General features: G+C 37.8%; 1 protein-coding gene across 4 annotated transcripts in view; it reads right to left on the bottom strand.

Annotated features, from left to right (window-relative positions):
• Nucleotides 1-17174, bottom strand: part of GLCE (glucuronic acid epimerase) — a 107308-nt gene that overhangs the window by 34567 nt on the left and 55567 nt on the right. The window lies entirely within an intron of this gene.

Here is a 17174-nt window from a genome sequence, read left to right as displayed (position 1 = left end):
GAAAGGAAACAACATACGAATAATAGGGGTACCAGAACAACAGAAGGATGAACAAGGATTAGAAAACCTATTAGAAGAAATAATATCAGAAAACTTCCCTGAGGTGAGGAAGAAAAAAGTCACACAAGCCCAGAGAGTCCCAAACAAGGTGAACCCGAAAAGACCCACACCAAGACACATCATAATTACCATGGCAAATGTTCAGGACAAAGAGAGAATCTTACAGGCTGCAAGAGAGAGACGGAAAGTTACATACAAGGGATCTCCCATTAGATTGTCAAATGATTTCTCAACAGAAACACATCAGGCCAGAAAAGAATGGACGGAAATTTACAAAGTGATGCAAAGCAAAGGACTGAATCCAAGAATACTCTATCCAGCAAGGCTATCATTCAAACTTGAAGGGGAAATAAGAAGCTTCACAGACAAAAAAAGGCTAAGGGAGTTTATCACCACCAAGCCAGCAATGCAAGGAATGCTAAAGGGACTGGTATAAAAATAAGAAATAAAAAGCTCAGAAAGAAAACAGCCACACAAAAACAGAAATGGCTACAAACAAGTACCTTTCAATAATAACTTTAAACGTAAACGGACTAAATGCTCCAAACAAAAGACATTGAGTGGCTAAATGGATAAAAAAACATGACCCATACATCTGCTGTCTACAAGAAACCCACCTCATTAGAAGGGACTCACACACACTAAAAGTGAAAGGATGGAAAAATATCTTTCAGGCAAATGGAAAGGAAAAGAAAGCTGGGGTAGCAATACTTATATCAGACAAAATAGACCTCAAAGTGAAGGCCATAACAAGAGATAAGGAAGGCCACTTCATAATACTAAAGGGATCAATACAACAAGAAGATATAACCCTGGTAAACATATATGCACCCAATGCAGGAGCACCCAAATTCATAAAAAAACTCCTGGAAGATATCAAAGGCGAGATCGACAACAATACAATCATAGTAGGGGACTTTAATACACCACTGACAGCACTGGATAAGTCCTCTAGACAAATAATCAGCAAAGATACAGCAATCCTAAATGACTCACTAGATCAGATGGACTTAATAGACATCTTCAGAACACTTCACCCCAAAGCCAGGGAATATACATTCTACTCAAATGCTCATAAGACATATTCAAAAATAGACCATATATTGGGTCACAAGCAAAGTATCCCCAAATTCAAGAAAATTGAAATCATAAAAAGCGTCTTCGCAGACCACGATGGCATAATATTAGAAATAATCTACAATAAAAACAACCCAAAATACTCAAACACCTGGAAGCTGAATAGCATGCTATTAAATATTGATTGGGTTACCAATGAAATCAAAGAAGAAATTCGAAACATCCTGGAAACTAATGACAATGAAAACACAACAATCCAAAACCTATGGGACACAATGAAAGCAGTCCTGAGAGGGAAGTTTATAGCTCTACAAGCCTATCTCAAAAAACAAGAAAAAATGGTAGTAAATCATCTAACTCTACAACTCAAAGAATTAGAAAGAGAGCAACAAGAAAACCCCAGAGTGAGCAGAAGGAAAGAGATAATAAAGATTAGAGCAGAAATAAATGACATAGAGACCAAAAAAACAATACAGAAAATCAATGAAACCAAGAGCTGGTTCTTTGAAAGGATAAACAAGATTGACAAACCTCTAGCCAGACTCACCAAGAAGCAAAGAGAGAGGACCCAAATAAACAAAATCAGAAACGATAGAGGCGAAATAACAACAGACCCCACAGAAATACAAATGATTGTTAAAAAATACTATGGACAGCTCTACTCCAACAAACTAGACAACCTGGAGGAAATGGACAAATTCCTAGAAAAATACAACATTCCAAAACTCAATCAGGAAGAATCTAAAAATCTCAACAGGCCAATAACTATGGAAGAAATTGAAGCAGTCATCAAAAAGCTTCCAGCAAACAAAAGCCCAGGACCAGACGGCTTCACAGGGGAGTTTCACCAAACATTCAAGGAAGAACTAAAACCTATCCTCCTCAGACTACTACAAAAAATTCAAGAGGAAGGAACACTTCCAAGCTCATTCTATGAAACCAGCATCACCCTAATACCAAAACCAGGTAAAGACAACACAATGAAAGAGAATTACAGGCCAATATCCCTCATGAACATAGATGCCAAAATCCTCAACAAAATCTTAGCAAATAGGATCCAGCAGTACATCAGAAAGATCATACACCATGACTAAGTAGGATTTATCCCAGGGATGCAAGGATGGTACAATATCCGCAAATCAATAAACGTGATACATCACATAAACAAATTGAAAGAAAAAAACCACATGGTCATATCAATTGATGCAGAAAAAGCATTTGACAAAATTCAACACCCATTTTTGATAAAAGCTCTCAGCAAGGTGGGAGTAGAAGGATCATACCTCAACATAATAAAAGCCATATATGACAGGCCCACAGCCAACATCATACTCAATGGACAAAAACTAACACCATTTCCCCTAAGAACAGGAACAAGACAGGGATGCCCCCTCTCACCACTCCTGTTCAACATAGTACTGGAAGTGTTAGCCATTGCAATTCGGCAAGAAGAAGAAATAAAAGGCATCCAAATTGGAAAAGAGGAAGTAAAACTGTCCTTATTTGCAGACGACATGATATTATACATACAAAACCCTAGAGACTCCATCAAAAAGCTACTGGACTTAATACATGAATTTGGCAATGTAGCAGGATACAAAATTAACCCCAAGAAATCCGAGGCATTTCTATACACCAATAGTGAACTTTCAGAAAGAGAGATTATAAAAACAATCCCGTTTACCATCGCACCAAAAAAATTAAGCTACCTGGGAATAAACTTAACTAAAGAGGTAAAAGACCTCTACTCAGAAAACTATAGGACGTTGAAAAAAGATATAGAGGAAGACATAAACAGATGGATGAACATACCGTGTTCATGGATTGGTAGAATCAACATCATTAAAATGTCCATACTACCCAAAGCAATCTATAAATTCAACGCACTTCCCATTAAAATACCAACGGCATACTTCACAGATCTAGAACGAACTCTCCAAAAATTCATCTGGAATAAAAAAAGACCCCGAATAGCTGCAGCAATCCTGAAAAAGAACAAAGTAGGTGGGATCTCAATACCAGATATCAAGTTGTATTACAAAGCCACTGTTCTCAAAACTGCCTGGTACTGGCAAAAGAATAGGCATATAGATCAATGGAATAGAATAGAGAGCCCAGAAATCGGCCCGAACCAATATGCTCAATTAATATTTGACAAAGGAGGCAAGAACATACAATGGAGCCAAGATAGTCTCTTCAATAAATGGTGTTGGGAAAATTGGACAGATATATGCAATAAAATGAAACTAGACCACCAACTTACACCATACACAAAATAAACTCAAAATGGATAAAGGACTTAAATGTACGACAGGAAACCATAAAAATTCTAGAAGAATCCAAAGGCAACAAAATCTCAGACATATGCCGAAGCAATTTCTTCACTGATAGAGCTCCTAGGGCACTTGAAACGAAAGAGAAAATGAACAAATGGGACTACATCAAAATAAAAAGCTTCTGCACAGCAAAAGAAACCATCAACAAAACAACGAGAAAACCCACTGTGTGGGAAAACATATTTGCCAATGTCATATCTGATAAGGGCCTAATCTCCAAAATTTATAGGGAACTCATACAACTTAACAAAAGGAAGATAAACAATCCAATAAAAAAATGGGCAAAGGACCTAAATAGACACCTTTCAAAAGAGGACATTCAGAAAGCCAAGAGACATATGAAAACATGCTCAAAGTCACTAATCATCCGAGAGATGCAAATCAAAACAATGAGGTACCATCTCACACCTGTCAGACTGGGTATCATCAACAAATCAACAAACGACAAGTGCTGGAGAGGATGTGGAGAAAAAGGAACACTTGTGCACTGCTGGTGGGAATGCAGACTGGTGCAGCCACTATGGAAGACACTATGGAGTTTCCTTAAAAAACTGAAAATGGAACTCCCATTTGACCCTGTGATCCCACTTCTAGGAATATATCCCAGGAAACCAGAAACACCAATCAGAAAGGATATATGCACCCCTATGTTCATAGCAGCACAATTCACCATAGCTAAGATCTGGAAACAGCCTAAGTGCCCATCAGTAGATGAATGGATTAGAAAACTGTGGTACATCTACACGATGGAATACTATGCTGCTCTAAAAAGGAAGGAACTCTTACCATTTGCAACGTCATGGATGGAACTGGAGAGCATTATGCTAAGTGAAATAAGCCAGTCAATGAAGGAAAAATACCACATGATCTCACTCATTCATGTATAATAGAGACCATTATAAACTTTTGAACAATAATAGATACAGGGGCAGAGCTGCCTCAAACAGATTGTCAAACTGCAGCAGGAAGGCCGGGGAGGGTTGGGGGGCAGGAGGTAGGGGGGTAAGAGATCAACTAAAGGACTTGTATGCATGCATATGAGCATAACCAGTGGACATAAGACATTGGGGGATAGGGGAGGCTAGGGGACTGTCTAGGGCGGGGGGATAAAATGGACACATATGTAATACCCTTTGTAATACTTTAAGCAATAAATTAAAAAAAAAAGTATCTACTTAGATCTTTTGCCCATTTTTTGATTGGATCATTTATCTTCCTTTTGTTAAGCTGTATGAGTTCCCTATAAATTTTGGAGATTAAACCCTTATCAGAGATAACACTGGCAAACATGTTCTCCCATGCAGTGGGCTTTCTTGTTGTTTTGTTGATGGTTTCTCTTGCTATGCAGCTTTTTATTCTTATGTAGTCTCCTTAGTTTTCATTGCCTCAGGAGCTGTATCGGTAAAGATATTGCTACAATATATGTCTGATATTTTGCTGCCTAAGATTTTTATGATTTCCTGTCTTACATTTAAGTCCCTTATGCATTCTATTCTGAGTTTATTTTTGTGTATGGTGTAAGTTGGTGGTCTAGTTTCATTTTTTTGCACGTATCTGTCCAATTTTCCCAACACCATTTATTGAAGAGACTGTCTTGACTCCATTGTATGCTCTTGCCTCCTTTGTCAAATATTAATTGAGCATAATGGCTTGGGTCGATTTCTGGGTTCTTGTTCGGTTCCATTGGTCTGTATGTCTATTCTTGTGCCAGTACCAGGCAGTTTTGAGAACAGTGGCTTTGTAATATAGCTTGATATCTGATATTGTGATCCCTGCAACGTGTTCTTCTTTCTCAGGATTGCTGTGGCTATCCAGGGTCTTTTTTCTTTTATTCCATATGAGTTTTTGGAGAGTTTGTTCTAGGTCTGTGAAATATTCCATTGGTATCTTCATGGGGATTGCATTGAATCTATAGATTGCTTTAGGTAGTATGGACATTTTAATAATGTTGATTCTACCAATCCATGAACATGGTATATTCTTCCATTTGTTTATGTCTTCCACTATGTCTTTTTTCAATGTCCTGTAGTTTTCCGAGTACAGGTCTTTTACCTCCTTAGTTAAGTTTATTCCTAGGTATCTTATTTTTTTTTGTTGCAATGATAAATGAGATTTTTTAAAAAAAAATTTCTCTTTCTGTGAGTTAATTATTGGTGTATAAAGAAGCCATAGATTTCTGGGTGTTAATTTTGTATCCTGCCACATTGCCAAATTCATTTATTAAGTTTAGTAGTTTTTTTAAAAAAATTTATTTTATTGATTTTTTAAAGAGAGGAAGGGAGAGAGTTAGAAACATCAATGAGAGAGAAACATCAATCAGCTGCCTCCTGCACACCTCCCACTGGGGATGTGCCCGCAACCAAGGTACATGCCCTTGACTAGAATCGAACCCGGGACCCCTCAGTCCACAGGCTGATGCTCTATCCACTGAGCCAAACCAGTTAGGGCAAGTTTAGTAGTTTTTGATGGAGTCTTTGGGGTTTTCTATATACAATATCATGTCATCTGTGAATAATGACAGTTTTACTTCTTTTCTAATTTGAATGCCTTTTATTTCTTCTTCTTGTCTGATTGCTATGGCTAGCACTTTCAGTACTATGTTGAACAGAAGTGGTAAAACTGGGCATCCCTGTCTTGTTCCTGTTCTTAGGGAAAGTGGTTTTAGTTTTTGCCCATTGAGTATGATGTTGGCTGTAGGTTTGTCATACATGGCCTTTAAAATGGGTGTTGAATTTTTGTCAAATGCTTTTTCTGCATCTATGATATGATCATGCTATTTTTGTCTTTCAATTTGTTTATGTGATATATCACATTTATTAATTTGCGGATATTGTACCAGCCTTGCATCCCTGGAATAAATCCCACTTGATCATGGTGTATGATCTTTTTAATATACTGCTGGGTGAGATTTGCTAATATTTTGTTGCAGATTTAAGCATCTATGTTCATCAGGGATATTGGTCTGTAATTCTCTTTCTTTGTAGTATCTTTATCTGGTTTTGGAATTAGGGTAATGATGGCTTCATAAAAAGAGTTTGGAAGTGTTCCTTTCTCTTGGAATTTTCTGAAATAGTTTGAGGTGTATAGGTGTTATTTCTTCTTTGCATGTTTGGTAAAACTCCTCTGGTGAAGCTGTCCAGACCTGGGCTTTTGTTTGGTGGGAGTTTTTTTTAAATTACTGATTCTATTTCATTCAGGTTTTTTGATTCTTGCTGACTCAGTCTTGGGAGATTTTTTCCCCCTAGGAATTTGTCTATTTCATCCACATTGTCCAGCTTGTTGGCATATAGTTATTCATAGTATTTTCTTATAATCCTTTGTATTTCTGTGTTGTCAGTGGTTACTTCTCCACTTTCGTTTCCGATTTTATTTGGGTCCTCTTTTTGTTTCTTGATGAGTCTGGCTAATGGTTTATCAATTTTGTTTATCCTTTCAAAGAACCAACTCCTGGTTTGATTTTTTGTATTGTTTATTTTTAGTCTCTATGTTATTTATTTCTGCTCTGATCTTTATTATTCTCTTCTATTTACTCTGGGCTTTTCTTGTTGTTCTCTTACTAGTTCTTGAAGTTGTACAGTTAGTTTATTACTGATTTTTCTTTTCTTTCATTTCTTTCTTTCTTTTTTTGAGGTATGCCTGTAGTGCTATGAACTTCCCTCTCAGGACTGCTTTTACTGTGTCCCAGAGATTTTGGGTTGTTGTGTGCTAATTTTCATTTATTTCCAGGAAGTTTTTGATTTCTTTCTTGATCTCGGTAACCCATTCATTGTTTAATAACATGCTATTAGCCTCCATGTGTTTGCTTGTTTCCAGGTGCTTTTACTGTAGCTGACTTCTAATTTCACTCCACTGTGATCTGAGAAGATGCTTGATAAGATTTCAATCTTCTTGAACTTGTAGACTTGTTTTGTGTCCTAACATGTGGTCTATCTTTGTGAATGATCCATGTGCACTTGAGAAGAATGTATATTCTACTGCTTTGGGGTGAAATCCTATATAATAAAGAGGTAATAATTGACCCTCACTCCGTCACACCATCACAAGATGGCTGCGCCCACAGCAGAGGTAGGGTTCCTGTAACACAAGATGGCTGTGCCCAGAGCGGAGGTGGGGTTCCCGTAATGAGGTGTAACAAGTGATCAGCAGGGACCTGACACTGCGTGGTGCTGGGGCAGGCAACCTGAGGCCACACCCCCCTGCTCAGTGGGACTTGACGGGGGACCTCAGGCTGTGCCCTCCTGCCCGGCATGGCTTGACGGGAGAACTCAGGCTGTGCCCCCCGTCTGGCGGGGCTTGATGGGGGACCTCAGGCTGCACCCCCCGCCCTGGAACCAGGCGAGGGGACCTCAGGCTGCGCCCCCAACCTGGCGGGGCTTGGCGGGGGACCTGAGGCTGTGCCCCCACCTGGCAGGGCTTGACGGGGGTGGGGCCAGCTGGGTCTGGATCTCACCCAATGGGGGTGGGGGGAGGGCGGCCGGACCTGGGTCTTGTGAGATTTCGAGTACACACGGGTGGGCAGGGACTTGAGTCTGGGTCCCACAATGTGCCCCAGACTCTGACAGAAGGAAAATTTTCATACACATTTTACTAATTTTCTTTCATCTCTGACACTTCTATTATAGAGAAAGGGCAAATAGCAATATTAAAGTATTTCCTCTAATTTCCTTTTAATGTGCACAAATTTCGTGCACCAGGCCACTAGTGTTCTATAAATGTCAATGAAATCCATCTGATCTAGTGGGTCCTTTATAGTCTCTGTTTCCTTACTAAGTTTTTGTCTGGAAGAGCTATCCAGCGAAGTCAGAGGGATGTTCAAGTCCCCTACTATGAGTGTATTGTTGCCGATCTCTCCGTTAAAGTCCTCTAGAAGTTTTTTTTTTTTTGTTTTTTTTGTTTTTTTTTTATATTTTGGTGCTCCTATATTGGATGCTTATGTTTACCAGGGTTATATCCTCTTGTTGGATCAATCCCTTTAGTATTATGTAGTGACCTTTGTTGCCTCTTGTGATGGCCTTCATTTTAAAGTCTATTTTGTTGGACATGACTATTGCTACCCCAGCTTTTTTTTCTTTTCCTTTTGCATGGAAATTTTTTCCCCATCCCTTCACTCTCACCGTGTGTGTGTGTGTCTTGTTCTGAGTTGGGTCTCTTGTAGACAGCATATAGTTAGGTCATGCTTTTGTATCCATTCAGCTACCCTATGCCTTTTGATTGGAGCATTTAATTCATTTACATTTAGGATTATTATTGATAAGTATTTATTGCCATTTTAATTCTGTATGGCAAGGTTTCTCTCTCTGTTTCTTCTTCTCATTACAGTAATCCTTTAGCATTTCTTGTAATGCTGGCTTGGTGGTGATATACTCCGTTAGCCTTTTTTTTTTTTTTTTTTTTTTTTTTGGTCTGGGAAGCTCTTTGACTGTCTATTTTGAATGACAGCCTTGTTGGATATAGTAATCTTGGTCTCAGATCCTTGCTTTCCATTACCTTGAGTACTTCATGCCATTCTCTTCTGGCCTGTAGGGTTTCTGATGAGAAATCAAGTATCAGCCTTATGGGAACTCCTTTGTAGGTAACAGTTTTCTTCTCTCTTGCTACCTTCAAGATTTTCTCTGTCTTTAATTTTTTGGCATTTTTAATTATGATGTGTCTGGGCATGAGCTTGTTTGGGTTCTTCTTGTCTGGGATTTTCTGTGCCTCCTGAACTTTGTGACATTTTCCTTTACCAGGTTAGGTAAGTTTTCTGCCACTATTTCTTCAAACACCTTCTCTATGCCTTTCTCCCTCTTCTGGCACACTTGCTATTCTAATATTGTTACATTTCACATTGTCCCATAGCTCCCTTAAGCTGTCCTCCTGTTTTTTAATTGTTTTTTTGGTTCTCTGATTGAGTGATATTTTCAACTCTGTCTTCTAATTCACTAATTTTATCCTTAGCTTCCCCTAATCTGCTATGTATCCTTCCAATGTGTTCTTTGTGCTATGTCATTCTTTATCTCAGACTGTTCTTTGTTCATAGGTACTATATCTTTCTTCATGCTGTTGAGCATTTTTACCATCATTACTCTTAACTCTTGTTTCAGATAAATTTCTTATCTCTGCTTCATTTATCTCTTCTGGAAAATTCTCTAGTTCTTTTATTTTGGGGTTGTTTCTTTGTCTCCTCATTTTGGCTTTCTGTTTGGGTTTGTGACTATGTATTAGAAAGATCCTCTACACCTCTCAATCTCTAGTGCAGGACAGTGTTAATTGCAATTTCCAAATTTCATTTTTTGTTTGTTGCTGGTAAGAGGGCCTAAAAATGATTTCTGTATATCAATCATGTACATGGCAACCTTGCTAGATTCACTTTTTAAAAAAATATATATTTTATTGATTTTTTTACAGAGAGGAAGGGAGAGGGATAGAGAGTTAGACACAACAATGAGAGAGAAACTTCGATCAGCTGCCTCCTGCACACTCCCTATTGGGGATGTGCCCGCAACCAAGGTACGTGCCCTTGACCGGAATCGAACCTGGGACCCTTCAGTCTGCAGGCCGATGCCCTATCCACTAAGCCAAACCGGTTAGGGATGCTAGATTCACTTTTTAATTGTGTTTGCAAATTTTTTGAATTTTCTTTGCAACAATCATGTTACCTGTAAATAACTGCAGTTTTATTCCCCTCTTTCTAATCATTATGCTTCCTCCCTATTGCACTGTTAAATAGAACTTTCTGTGATAATGAGAATGTTCTATATTTATGGTATATGGTAGCCACTAGCCATATGTGCCTATTGAGCACCTGGTGTGTAGTCAGAATAATCTATTATTTTAAATTTAACCAAATGAAATTTATATTTCCACAAGTGGTATTGAACAGCTCAGATCTAGGATCTCCAACATAATGTTGAATGCAAGTGGTTTAGCAAGCATCCTTATTTTATTCCTTACCTCAGAATACATGCCTTTACTATTTCATCACTAAATGTGATACTTGCTGTAGGTTTTTTGGGAGGAGGTAGAGATCGGGGTAGAATTCCATATCAGATGAAGAAAGGTCTGTTCTACTAACAGATTGCTAAAGGCATTTAATAAAATCACAAATAGGTAAATTTTATCAAATACTTCTATTTGATAAAACCTATTGAGATAATGTTATTCTTTCTCTTTTTTTGTTAATTTGGTCAGTTACATTGACTGAGTTCTGAATGTTAAGCCAAAGTTGTACTTCTATAGTAAATGCAACTTGCTCATGACATCTACCTATGTCTGTCTGTCTGTCTGCCTGTCTATCTATATATTTTTTATCTATCTATATTTGATTTGCTAACATTTTTAAATTTGTTAATCTGTATTCACAAGTGAAATGGTCTTGAAGTTTTCCTTTGTTATAAGGAATGTCCTTACCAGGTTATGCAAATACCAACAAAACAGGTTGGGAAATATGTTCTCTCTCTTTATTATCTGAAAGTGTTTTAGTAATATTTATGTTATTTCTTCTGAAAATTCTTGGAAGAATTTATCTGTGAAACCATCTGGGCCTAGAAACTTTATCATGGCTAAGTTCCAAATTACAGATCCAATTTCATTAATAAATATGGAACTATACAGATTTTTACATTCAAATTTGTCTAAATTTTTAATCTATTGACATAAAGTAATTTTAAACCTGTCTTATCTTTTTTAAATGACTGTAGGATCTAAGGTGTCATTTTTTCATTCCTCAAATTAGAAATTTATGCCTTTTCCCTTTTTTCTTCATCAGTTCTCCAGGGGGTTTACTACTTTTTTTAAAAATGTATTTTTATTGATTTTAGAGAGGAAGGAAGAGGGAGAGAGAGATAGAAACATCAATGATGAGAATCACTGATTACTGGGGATCGAGCCCACAACCCAGCATGTTACCTTAACTGGAATCAAACTTGGGACCCTTCAGTCACAGGCCGGTGCTCTACCCACTGAGCCAAACCAGCCAGGGCGGGTTTATTACTTTTATTAAAAGTAATGATTTTGTTGAATCTCTCTTTGTTTATACTTCAATTAATTTTGGCTCTAACTTTTATTTTCTGTCTTCTACATTCTTTGTAGAAGAATGCTCCTTACAGGACTTATGTTATTCTCCCCACCCCCACTCCCAGCCCCCTTATAACTGTAATATAAAAAAAATTGATAATTCCTCTTAGTTATGTAACAGTTCATCCTACTGAATGCTGTGTTTTTAAAGCTTCTTCTGACACACTTACTTTAGTATCAGCTGTATAATGAGAAGATAATATTCAAGATTAGAGACTGATGCTATAGGGCTTCCCTAATACTGATGTTCTCTCTTCAAAATATCCTTTTATTTAAATAGGGGTCATCTCCAATGATTAATTGGATACCCTTACTATAAAACATACAAATTAGTCTGGTCAGGATAATCAAGGCCTGAGGCAATAACAAATATTCCCACACTCTTAGTGACTTAGCAAACAGATTTATTTCTTGCTCACACATGGTCCATTGCCTCAAATTCAAACTGCATTTAAACAATTAATCACCACTGATTAGTTAGACAATAATTTTGTTTCTACTGACTTTTTTTTTTTAATATATTTTATTGATTTTTTACAGAGAGGAAGAGAGAGATAGAGAGTTAGAAACATCGATGGGAGAGAAACATCGATCAGCTGCCTCCTGCACATCTCCCACTGGGGATGTGCCCGCAACCCAGGTACATGCCTTTGACCGGAATCGAACCTGGGACCCCTCAGTCCGCAGGCCGACGCTCTATCCAATGAGCCAAATCGGTTTCGGCAGTTTCTACTGACTTCTACTCAAGATTATATTACTTAGCAGGCTTATGTTGGCTGAAAACATGAAATATATATTAAAAGTCCTGGTTTACAGATTAGAAATATGCATGTTCTTATAATGTTCCCATACAGCCATGTTGGAATTCATTCTAGTATGAACTTTCCTGGTTGGCCATTTAGTGTTACTCTGAAGATTCCATTATTCCTATGCTGTTTTGCAATAAACACTATGGACAAAGTAAAAATGCAAAATTTAAAAAGTAATTGACTAGCTATATTATTGCCTCAGATTTTCCTATCTTCTGCATCTGTACATTTGCGAGACAGGCAGGGTTTATACAGACCAGAAAGTTTATGAGAGTTTTATAAAAATACTAGAGGCCCAGTGCACGAATTTGTACACAGGAGGGAGGGGGGTGGGGGGGTGGGGGGGGGTGGGGGGGGGTGGCGCGGCCCTCTGGGTGGCTTGCAGGGATCAGGCTGAAACCCACAGTCCAACGCCACCTGAAGTTCCTACCTGCTGCTCCCACTCATCGTGACCCTACTGTGCCTGCTGTGGGCCCCCGCCCTATCAGTCCCAATTGGAAGAGGCTCATGCTGCTACAGCAGTGCTTGCCAGCCATGAGCCCTGCATCTCACGCCCTCCCAAGGGGAGTGCCCTGTGGGATCAGGCTGACACCAGCTCTCTGACACCCCCTGTGGGGTCCTCAATTGTGAAAAGGCATAGACCAGGCTGAGGGACCCCACCGGTGCACGATTGGGCCTGGGAGGGACCATGGGAGGGCTCCAGGGCATGTCTGGCCCATCTCACTCATTCCTGATCGGCTGGACCCACGCAGCAAGCTAACCTACCGGACAGAGCATCTGCCCCCCTGGTGGTCAGTGCACGTCATAGCAAACGGCCGACCGGTTGACTGCCCTCTGCTGGTCAGTGCATATCATAGTGAGTGGTTGAGCAACCTTAGCATATCATTAGCATATTACACTTTGATTAGCTGTTTAGTTGTTCTGCTGTTCGGTCTATTTGCATATTACCCTTTTATTATATAGGATTTCATTTGCATTGTCTATCTTAATAGAATAGTCAGAATTCTATCTAGTTTAATACTTTGGAACTTTGCCTAAATCATGTTTCTTTTTCATGAAATAGTTCTAAATTGTTAATAATTTGGAACAAAAGTGATATCAAGCAGTTTAGTGACTGCCATGATCATGATAGTCTAATAACTGTAACTAATAACAGGAAATGGAATAGGTGTGTGTGTCTGTCCACACACATGCATGCACTTTCCCACTTAGAGGAGGGTTAGTTTTGATGAATTTAGGGCCTTAGTCCAACAAAAATCTGAAATTCCACACACATAACATTAGGAAGCTATATAGAATAGCAGTTAAAGAGTACTATTCTAACTGTTCCTTCTGGGTTTGAATCCTGGCTCTATCACTTATTATCTCTGTGTCTTTAAAACATTTACTTAACTTGTTTACAACTCTGTTTCTTCATAAAACTATGGGCTTCAAGAATAATTATTTCATATGGTAGGATCAAATGAGTTAATGTATGTAAAGTTGTGCTGCACCAGCATGGCCATGGGTGAACCTGAGGATGGGGCGGTGAAGGATCAGAAAAGACAGACAAGAGAATACAGCTGGGGCTAGGTGGATCTCTAGTGCCTGGATAAGGACACAGAGAGACCCAGCCTGCAAACCAAAGCTTTATTTTATAGTCAGAGCACACAAAGCAAAACAAGGGAAGTGGTCAACATGTGAACAATGTTCTTGTGAGTTTCACCTTGTTTTGGCAGCACTTGCTGCACCTCCCACAGCTCATTAGCTACCTAGGAAGGAACTAGGGAGGACTATAAGGCTAAGCTTAATTATGCTAGGAGGGCTCTGCCTCCAAGCTGGGAATTGTTTGTGGCCCTGCCACAGATCAGTCCGAGGCTTGACCCTATAGCCATTCCCTACTTAAAGTGTTTAGTACTTTAGAAAGTACTAAATAATGGTTAGTAAACAGCACCACCACATTTCTAAAATGTGAGAGAAAGAATCTTTAATAATTAAAAATGTAAGCAAAGTTTAAAATTTTAAATTTAAACATATTTCACAGTAAGTTGTATATACTTTCAACCTAATGTCTAAGTTTCAAAAACTTTACTACTCTACAAAACAATATTACTCATTATATATGATGACCCAATCAATACATGTTTATTGAATACCTACTAGGCACTGCGATTTAAAAACAAGAGGTATAACATCTGCCCCTCCAAACCTTATAATCATGTCCTGGCTGGGTAGCTCAGTTAGTTAGAGCATTGTCCCCATATGCCAAAGTTGTGGGTTCAATCTCTGGTCAGGGCACATACAAGAAGCAACCAATGAATAAGTGGATCAACAAAATCGATGTTTCTCTCCCTTCCCCTCTCTCTCTAAAATCAATAAATAAGACATTTTTTAAAATGCCTTATAATAATTCTTTAAAAAATTATTTAGATTAAGACCATATATAATTAATGTTGATCTTGATAAAGAACATACATTTTGTCTATAACAACAAGGAATTTCATGAGAGCTGATACAAGGACGTCTAATATATTGCAGTCATTTCCAGAACTAAGGGATGACTCTGTATTATGCCAAGTCTAGAGAGTACCAAATAATCTAACTCTTTCCTAGCTCCCTCCTGCAAAAAAACACACAAACAAACAAACAAACAAACAAAAAAGGTAGGGGGAAAACTTTAAAAATATTTGGCTAATAATGTAGTCTTTTATTCCTTTTGGCAAGAATCATACTTTTCTACATGTACTGTATTAGTGTAGGTATAATAGTATGTAGTACTATAAGCACTTAAATTCACTAGCATAGTTGTACTGGACTGCCCATTCTAAAAACCAACAAACCTCCAAATCCCCACTTACTGGTTATGAAACAGAGAAGAAAAATAGAACTATACTTTTTATGTTATGTTTAGTACTGACACAATTTCTGGCATAAGAATCATAGAACTGAGAATAATCTTAGAAATCAGTCCAATTATGTTATTTACAAACAAAAAAATTAAAATCTAGAGAAATGTAATGACTTGTACAAAGTCACACAACTAGTATCGACTGCACTAACATTATACCTGAACTCTAATAATTTCTAAGGCTGTGCTTTCCATTTCAGCTTACTGCCTTTATTGATCTACCTGCAACACCAAAATAAATAAGAAAATAAACAGAGTCAGGTAATGCTTTGAAATACTGAATTCTGGACTTTTTCCTTACCAAATGCCAACTAATGCTTAGCACTTTTTAAACAAAAAGTTTATGGTTTGCCCAGCTGGTGTGGTTCAGTGGTTGAACATCAAACCATGAAATCAAAGGTCCCTGGTTGGATTCCTGGTCAGGCACATGCCCTGTTTCAGGCTTGATCCCCAGTAGGGGGCATGCAGGAGGCAGCCAATCGATTCTCTCATCATTGATGTTTCTATCTCTTCTCTCCTCCCTTCCTCTCTCTCTAAAATCAATAAAAACATATAAAAAAAAGTCTATGGTTTGACTGCTTTTATATACTAAAATAATTTCCCATACATTTACTTATTTATTGGTTAATCCTCACCTGAGGATATTTTTTCCATTGATTTTTGGAGAGAGTGGAAGGGAAGGAGAGAGAGACACATCTCTTGGTAGGCTCCTGCATGGGCCCCGACTGGGGCCTGGGGTCAAACCAGCAACCCAGGTAACATGCCCTTGAACAGGAATCAAATCTGACATCCTTTGGTGCAAGGACTAATGCTCTAACCATTGAGTCAGACTGGCCAGGGCCATTTTATCATATTTAAAATACTTTTTATATTTAGTCATTTGAGAATTTTAATATGCTAGAAATAAATACTAAATAACTAAGAACTGGCCTATAGATAAATTAAGTGTACAATAAGCACTAATGTACCGAAAATGTTAAGAAAAACTCTTACAACCAACAATTCTACATGTAGTCATTAATTGTGGCAGTATAACATTACTACAGAATAAAATACCATTAAGATAAAGAAGGTTTAATCACTGTGCAAATGGAATTTATTGATCTACCATAAAATGAGTTTATTGACAAAACAGTTTAAAGCGTTATTTGCAGTTATACAAGAGTTTGTTTTGCAAATGTTATACCAAGTATCATTTCTAGTGTTTAATTAGACTATTAAAAAGTTACTGCAAATGTGTTACATTTTTTAGATATTTTCACTGCTAACAGCAATGCAGATGTGCATTATTTCTGAAAATAGATGATTTTTATTTTCAAGAAAGCTATTAGTTAAAATATCATTAGAGAATCCTTCCTGAAATATCAATTGGAGACTCATATAATTAACATTAATGAATAGTACTATGCTGGCTGTTCCCTGATATAAAATAGATTTTTTCAAAAGTGACGCCCCTTAAGGATGAAGAAAGCACTACATAAAGTTAAAGATAATCTCAGTCTTATGTAATTATTATTTTCCCTCCTAGGGCTTAAAAGTTTAGAGGTTTTCTAATAATTTTCACTACTTTTCTAGTGAAAAACAGTGTAGTATAATAGATAAATGTGTGGACTTTTAGGTAAGAGAACAGGTTCAAATCCCGACTTGGCCAATACTAGCTGTGTTATCTTGGATAAATTTTCTTTACTCATAAAATGTAAGTAATCATGCATATCATGTAGGCTAATTGTGACGATTAACATGCAAAACAAAGTACCTGACTTGGAGTTAACCAAAAAACAGTTGCTCAAAAGAAGTTACACTTCATCCTTCCTTAATTCTCAATTTTAGAAATGTTTGTTTCAACAATGTCAGGTAAAACTGATACTGTCAATTGCTTGTAGCTGCCACTTTATTAGTCTCAGGCTCTAAAGAATACTCAATGAAGTTACAAACTTTATCTTCGGAGTC

This window comes from Myotis myotis, unplaced genomic scaffold (genome assembly GCF_014108235.1).
Source record: "Myotis myotis isolate mMyoMyo1 unplaced genomic scaffold, mMyoMyo1.p scaffold_m19_p_1, whole genome shotgun sequence".
Classification (NCBI taxonomy): domain Eukaryota; kingdom Metazoa; phylum Chordata; class Mammalia; order Chiroptera; family Vespertilionidae; genus Myotis; species Myotis myotis.
This window is presented reverse-complemented; position numbering and strand designations above follow the sequence as displayed.